The sequence below is a fragment of the Myotis davidii genome, unplaced genomic scaffold (assembly GCF_000327345.1).
Source record: "Myotis davidii unplaced genomic scaffold, ASM32734v1 scaffold197, whole genome shotgun sequence".
Lineage (NCBI taxonomy): Eukaryota > Metazoa > Chordata > Mammalia > Chiroptera > Vespertilionidae > Myotis > Myotis davidii.
The window spans coordinates 4,557,770-4,565,084 of NW_006291549.1; the positions used below are offsets into that span (position 1 = coordinate 4,557,770).

Consider the following 7,315-nt stretch of genomic DNA (forward strand, 5'->3'; position numbering starts at 1 on the left):
ACCCTTCCCTGTCTTCCCTCTAAGGTTTGACAGTCCGTTCAGTGCTTTTCTGTCTCTGGATCTATTTTTGTTCATCAGTTTATGTTGTTCATTATATTCAGCAAATGAGTGAGATCATGTGATATTTATCTTTCTCTGACTGGCTTACCTCACTTAGCATAATGCTCTCCAGGCCCATCCATGTTGTTGCAACTGGTAAAAGTTCCTTCTTTTTTTATAGCAGCTAAATGAGCTATATATTTAGCATAGTACTCTGTAAATCCCCGTCCCTCCCACCCCCCCCACTGGATAGGATCTGTAGAATTAATTTCCTCTGAGGGGTTTTCTAACCAAGTAGGTGTGGTATTTTTATTATTTTCTGTTTATTAGCATCTGTGCTTGTATTTCTTTTTAAGCATGGTGAGGAAAAAGTCCATCTCTTTAAGGAAAATTGTGTTCCTATAGGAAAAAAAAATGCGGTGGTATGGGGATAACTGTTTATTTAAGATGTGATATTAGTGTGTTTGGAATTCCTTTTTATCCCCATGCCCATTCCTTTTTGTCAAGAAAATAACTGCTGCTCTTGCACAAAGGCTTTTCCTTGGGTCTGATACTGCGGATGGGTCTGTAATGTACTCAAAGGACCTATGCCTCATGCTGTGTGTATGGTGGACTCATTTCAACGTCCTTCCTACTTTATTTCTCCCTTCACCTTCCCTAGGATCTTGCTTCTACCAAATGTTTGCTTTCAATGTTCACACTTTGTAGGATAATCTCTTTAGAATAGGTATCACCCAGATAATGTCTGGAGATACCTAAAGAAGTCAGACAATAGGTTACCTGATCTCTGTGTGCCACTGATAGGAAACAAGTATTGCATACAATACATATGTGTTGATACTCAGGAAATTCATTGAGTCTTTGAAATTCTAGAGCAGCCGTGGGCAAACTATGGCCGGCGGGCCGGATCCGGCCCATTTGAAATGAATAAAACTAAAAAAAAAAAAAAAGACCGTACCCTTTTATGTAATGATGTTTACTTTGAATTTATATTAGTTCACACAAACACTCCATCCATGCTTTTGTTCCGGCCCTCCGGTCCAGTTTAAGAACCCATTGTGGCCCTCAAGTCAAAAAGTTTGCCCACCCCTGTTCTAGAGATACTTTGGGTGCAAGTAGCATCTTGTATCTAAACTGTTTTTATTTGCTCTAGAATTTAGGACAGCCATGGCCCAGACTGTGTATTCATCACACAATTTCTTTCCTTCCTCTGTGACTTAGTTGGAAGGCCAAAGCTCTTTAACCTAAACTTTCCAACCTAAAAGGTAGAGAGTGTGGATTGGCTTTGCCTCGGCCATGTGCTCACCCTGGATCAACCATCATGGCCGGACGGGGGCTTTGAATTAATTATCCTTGGTAGAATGGAGGCAAGTGAGGTGTCAGGGTCCTGACCTCATCTATGCCACCAGGATTCTGAGGAATGAGGGAGGGATGAGTCTTCAAAGGAAAAATAGTTTCCTGGTTAAAAAAAAAAAAAAGTAGGAGAATGCAAAGTAGGAAAAAAATTTGGAGAAGAATTTCATAGTTAGCATTTTGAGGACACTGAACTGCTATAACCAAGTTGCAGGTGTGCTAACATTGTTCTCCCACCTCTCGGCTCTCAGGTAGCCTGGTAGTTGCCCAAGTTCAGGATGCCAGAGTCCTTAACTAGTAGCTTCTGGCCACCTGGTGTTTATTTACTTACTCCAATGTTCTTATACACATGGAAAAGGTTGGGAAGCACTAGAGTGGCGATCCAGGTTCATTTATTTATTCAACAAATGTTTATCAAGAAGCAGTACCATAAATTGAAGTCAATATGTTACACCTCTGTTGATTACTTAGTTTTGAAAGAAAATAGAACAGATACCTAGTGTAGTCCTGCTTGTTAAGAGGAATGGTGAGGTCAAATGTTTAACTGGAATGAATACAAATTCATGCAGAAGCAAAGGCAATGTCATCAATAAGAACTTGAAAGTGGAGGTGTTTTGAAAAGAACAAAATAAATGCCCCAGAGGTAGGAGATAGTGTTTTCCTCACTTTTCTTTATGAAGTGACCAGATCATATCATTTCACAGGCCTTTAGCTACAAGGGAAAGCAGCCAAAAAGAGAAGACTGAATATTTTGAAAACAAGTTTTCTAATTGTGAGGAAGTACTTGAAGTAGATTCAATCGAAACAAGTTAGGGTTGTAATTTATTACTGGAGGAGTATTATCTATTTAAGTTAACAAGATTACATGAAATGTTTTCATATTTCATGCATGCTTATTTTTTTTCTCACCTTATAGAAAGAAGCTATATTATATATAAGCAATCATTTGGCTTAAATTTATGAGCGAGTTGATAGTAAGGAAAAATCTTAGACTACTAATAAACAGAAGCTAAGTCAGTAGGTGAGAGTAGGAGTTTAGAGGTTGACTTCACCTGTTTCGATGACCACTTACCTTCTATAGTAGAATCTGCTGGCCTGCAGAATACTTACCCAAGTATTGCGTTTTATGTAACAAATATTGATAGAGATGTACCATTCCTGAAGTATGTTTTGGCATTACTGTTATTATGGTCCTGAAGTATTAATAGAAATTATTTTTAGTAATACTAATTAATAGTAACAGAAATGATCAATATATCAATACTAACACTAATAATGTCCATTAGTGTTAATGATGATAAGAAAATGTGCTTTTAAAGAACATGTGGTTCCGTTACTTCTTACTTGTCATGTACTTTGATGGATCCCTCTTCCCCCATAAGTTTTTATCCTTAGTCTCTCACGGGGTTCCCCTGTGGCATGCATTTTCCATTAGGTTTAATACATTTAAGACTGTGGAAGATTATGAAGCTAAGTAATCTGAAGGGAACTTGGCCTTGTGCGCACCATTTTAGAGTTAACTGGATACAGATGATGTTAAAATAACTAGATAGTTACCCAAAGCCGCAGCAATAAATCAAGTAGTAAAAAAAGTAGTAAGGAATTTTTTCCCCCTAGATGTAGAAATGTCAGTAGTTACTAATAATCCCTATAGTTTTCTTCTGCGGACATGAGACTTACTTTGCAGAGCTACAAGCTCCGGTCAGGCCGCGCTCAGTAAAAGTTAAGTGCCTGTTACACTGTTGAGGGAGTGTTGTGGAGTGTTCTGGGGAGAGATCCAAGAATGAGAATCCTGTGTGCATTTCCATGGGTCTTAAAAGTTGTCAACACTTTGATTTAGTTTAGAGAGAGGTTTCCATATCAGAGTCTACACTTACAATAAATGGAGTGCCGTCCATTTCCTTAATTTGTGTGTGTTCTTTTTTTCTGGAAGCAACGGTTGATAGGTTCACATGCTTTTTGGTTATATTTATATATCAGTTACTGCCTTTCTGATAACAGTGAGGAATGTTTTGTGTGTGTGTGTGTGATTTTTTTCTTTAGAAGTAAATCATTCAGGCTGCCTTCAGAGATGCCTGATGACAATCGAAGCACATGGCTTCTGGGCTCATGTACAGTGATGTCTAGTTGGCCTATTCTTTCCTCTTCAGAGGAGGAGAGCTATTTCCTACCTCTAATTTGTCCAGGATCTGGTCACATCTGGTGTGAAATCAATGGCAATGAATGTTAAACATAGGCTCTGAGTTAATTAAAGGATAATGTGGACCCCAAGACTAAATGAGGACATTTTTCTGAACTTTATAGTTTTTTCTGGGCAATATTAAATCGTATTTCAAACCCTTAGCCAGGGATTGACCAAACTGTGTAACGTGACTGTGGACAATTTGGAAATGTCCGCGATTGACATAACCTCCTTAAGAAGAGGTTAATAGCTCTCAGTTAATCAGCGAGTATTGATTGACCTCTTATCTCTCCATTCACAAGAACCCAACACTGTGACCTCTCATTTAGTGAGAACCACACCTGCTCTGAGCTTCACTGTGTGCCACTAATACAAACTCACTAGGTGATAGCACAAGTGTTGTACTTCCTCAACCCATTCTATACACCTGATGGTATCAGCCTTCTAAAACTCTCAGCCAGAAACCTTACTTTTTCTTTCCTTTCTTCTCATCTCTTCCTATCATTTTGGATTGTATGTGTAGTTCTTTGCCAACTGTGATTTTAGCTTCCGGTAATTCCACCCATCTTCCCTCTGGCAGCTTCAGGTAAACTCTAACTTGCTAGGATGCCCCTCACTAATCCCCTACCATTTTCTCTGGCCACTGACTCCTTGAGAAGAAAGGGATATTACTTACCTCTGGATATCTATTAGCTTAGATGTATTATATTAACTTATTAGCTAATTAGTATGTAATTATTAACATTAAACATAAAACTTTATATAATTATTTTTAATATTAGCTACTTATTAACTATGGCTTCCCTATAGCTGTCCGTATTGAGATTTCTCCATCTGAAGCATTATACCCTAGAGCAGTGGTTCTCAACCTTCCTAATGCCGCGGCCCTTTAATACAGTTCCTCATGTTGTGGTGACCCCCAACCATAAAATTATTTTTGTTGCTACTTCATAACTGTAATTTTGCTACTGTTATGAATCGTAATGTAAATATCTGATATGCAGGATGTATTTTCATTGTTACAAATTGAACATAATTAAAGCATAGTGATTAATCACAAAAACTATATGTAATTATATCTGTGTTGTCCGATGGTCTTAGGCGACCCCTGTGAAAGGGTTGTTTGACCCCCAAAAGGTCGCGACCCACAGGTTGAGAACCGCTGCCCTAGAGACTAATAGAGATGTTGGTGGCAGCTGTTTTTCACATGGCTGAGTGATTCTACAAGAGCCTTATAGGAATCATTTGATGCTTAATAATATGTCTTATAATGAATGTATGGAGAACCCCTGACAAAAGATTATATTCTCTTTTGGAAATTAAGAATACTTGTTAGTGATTTTAGAACTTGAGAAAATGTGTTTTATCTGAATTGAACATTAACCACAAAGATTCATAATTTTTTACATAGGCTGAGATGGTTTAAAATAAAATCTTATAATAGCTTAGTATGTCTACTTCAATGGACTAGCTCTAAATACTTTGTATGAGGCAGATCAGTTTCTCTTGACTGATTTATAAAATGCAATGTGCCAAAGAGGAAAGGGTAATAAGCTTTGACTTCAGAGAACCACAAGTTCCTTCCTTCAAACCTTCCCTCACTGCGGAGCATAACAAGTTAAGCTTTGTGAAACTCAATGCCTCTTTCAAACCCTTCCTCCTTGCTTGCTTCTCTTTTTTGGAAGTGGGGATAGCTTTGTGGTTTTTTTGTTTTTAATTTTGATTTAACTTGCATTTTACAACTCTGCGGACTCTTCGGTTTTGCATATTGGTGGTTAAGTCTAGCTAAAGGTCTTGCTTAATGGAACAGTTGCAATCTTCGATAATTTTATTTTATCCTTTAATGTTTTCAGGCCTTAATTTGTTCCATTTGTAAAAATGTATACACTTCTGAGCCATTTGAAATCACTTATGTGGCTAGGTTCATGGCCCATGACAGGCTGGTCGTTTAAAAGTCATATATTATCAAACAGAAAGCTGACTTTCAGGGTAGAATCCTGTGATAGTTGTGCTCTGGGTCATAAGCCATATTTTAACATGGAAAATGAAAAGGAAATGTGTGAGATTTAATGGTCTGTAAGTTACTGCTGTGAGAAAAGGAGGAGAGATATTCTATAAGAGGACTTGCACAAAGAGTGTTTGGGCGCTCTGCGCTCTGTTCTATTGTCGCCAGGTTCTATGAATTGCTACCCCCCGAGGTCGGTCGGCTTCCTGAAGTCTGGTTGTTCCTCACAACAGCAAAAAGAAGCCTAAATGGACCGTCCTTTTAATAAAGAGCTTTACAGATAAGGAGGACTGTACTGCTATCCCGTCGATTATGCCTGGAGCAAAATTGGGATGAGCTGGTCAGCACAAAGCAATTAGACAACGAGAAACATGGGTCACAATACAAAATCGAGTATTCGTTCCATCCAGTGGCAATGTTTGTTTCTTTATGAAATCCACATAGATATGTCTAGAATCCATGTTTTCAGCTGGCATTGGAACTGTTTAATGTTTTGCCATTTTGGATTGTTTGTTTTTGCAGAAAGCCGAGAGCACTCGGTGAGACAGTTCTGTGTCAATTTCTTGCTTTTTCTGAAATTGTGGTGCTATTGGGCTGACTCTCTCGCGAGGAGCCGACAGATTGTAAATTGCTTACAATTCTCACTGAAAAAATGGTTTGATTGTGATTTTCAGTTCAGCTCTAGATCACTGTGACACTTACTATCTTACTAATATACTTGAGCAGAAGCCACTTGTCTTGTGTCACTGAATGATGAGTATCAGAATGGGGTGAAGTGTGAGGGGTGGTGAGATTGAGGCCCGATCCTGCACTAACAACAGTGGAGTCTGTCTGCTCCACTGGAATGCCAGGTAACAGTAGCTCTGTCTGCTAGTTGAGACCTGCCTTGGATTGGCTTCTAGTGTCGGGAAGGACCCAGAGGGGAGTCGGATTTTGTGGTAACTGAATTTCATAACAGGCATGAGGAATTCTGCTCAAGGGGAAAGTACGCTGAACTCCACCACTGCCAGAAATTTTTTTTTCTAATTTAGTGAGTGGACAGGGAAGGGGAAGGGAAAGGGCCCCTGCTACTAATGTCATGGCCAGACAACCCCAAGTGAAGCTGCCAGTTGACTTCCCCTACCATTGGCTTCCATAGCCAGCCCTTCGAATTCGAGGAGAGTCTTACTTAAGGAAACATTTTCTTGCATCTACAGAAGCAATCCACGTCAACTGCCTAGGCTTTAACATAGTCTACTCATATAGAAGCTCAACTATCTTCTTGAACAAAGTAATAGCTGATACAAATAGCCAGTATTGTCCCAGGCAGGTCCCTCTCCCCTTCTCCCAGTCTCCCCCTGCCTTTCCCTCTCCCCTCATCTTCTCCTTGTCCCTCCCTCCCCCTTTCTTTCATTTAAAAGCAATAAATTATATCCTCAGGTGAGGGTTAAAAAAATAACCAATATTGACATGTTTTCATATACGCATCACTATTCTAATCACTTTATTTGCACATATTAACAAACTCATTGGCAGTTGGGATTTGAACCCGACACATAGTTCCGGAGTCTGTGCTCTTACTCAATATTCTGTACAGTCTCTCTACAACTTTTAGTTAAAATATTTTTAAGCCCTGCCCAGTGTACTCAGTTGGTTGGAGCATCATCCTGTATGTATACCAGAATGTTGTGGGTTTGATTCCCAGGCAGGGCACATACCCAGGATTTGGGTTTGATCCCTGGTTGGGGTGAGCAGGG

At 39.3% G+C, this 7,315-nt stretch overlaps 1 protein-coding gene across 2 annotated transcripts in view; it reads left to right on the top strand.

Annotated features, from left to right (window-relative positions):
* Window positions 1–7,315, top strand: part of FOCAD (focadhesin) — a 280,601-nt gene that overhangs the window by 100,208 nt on the left and 173,078 nt on the right. The gene's annotated exons all lie outside the window — the stretch shown is intronic.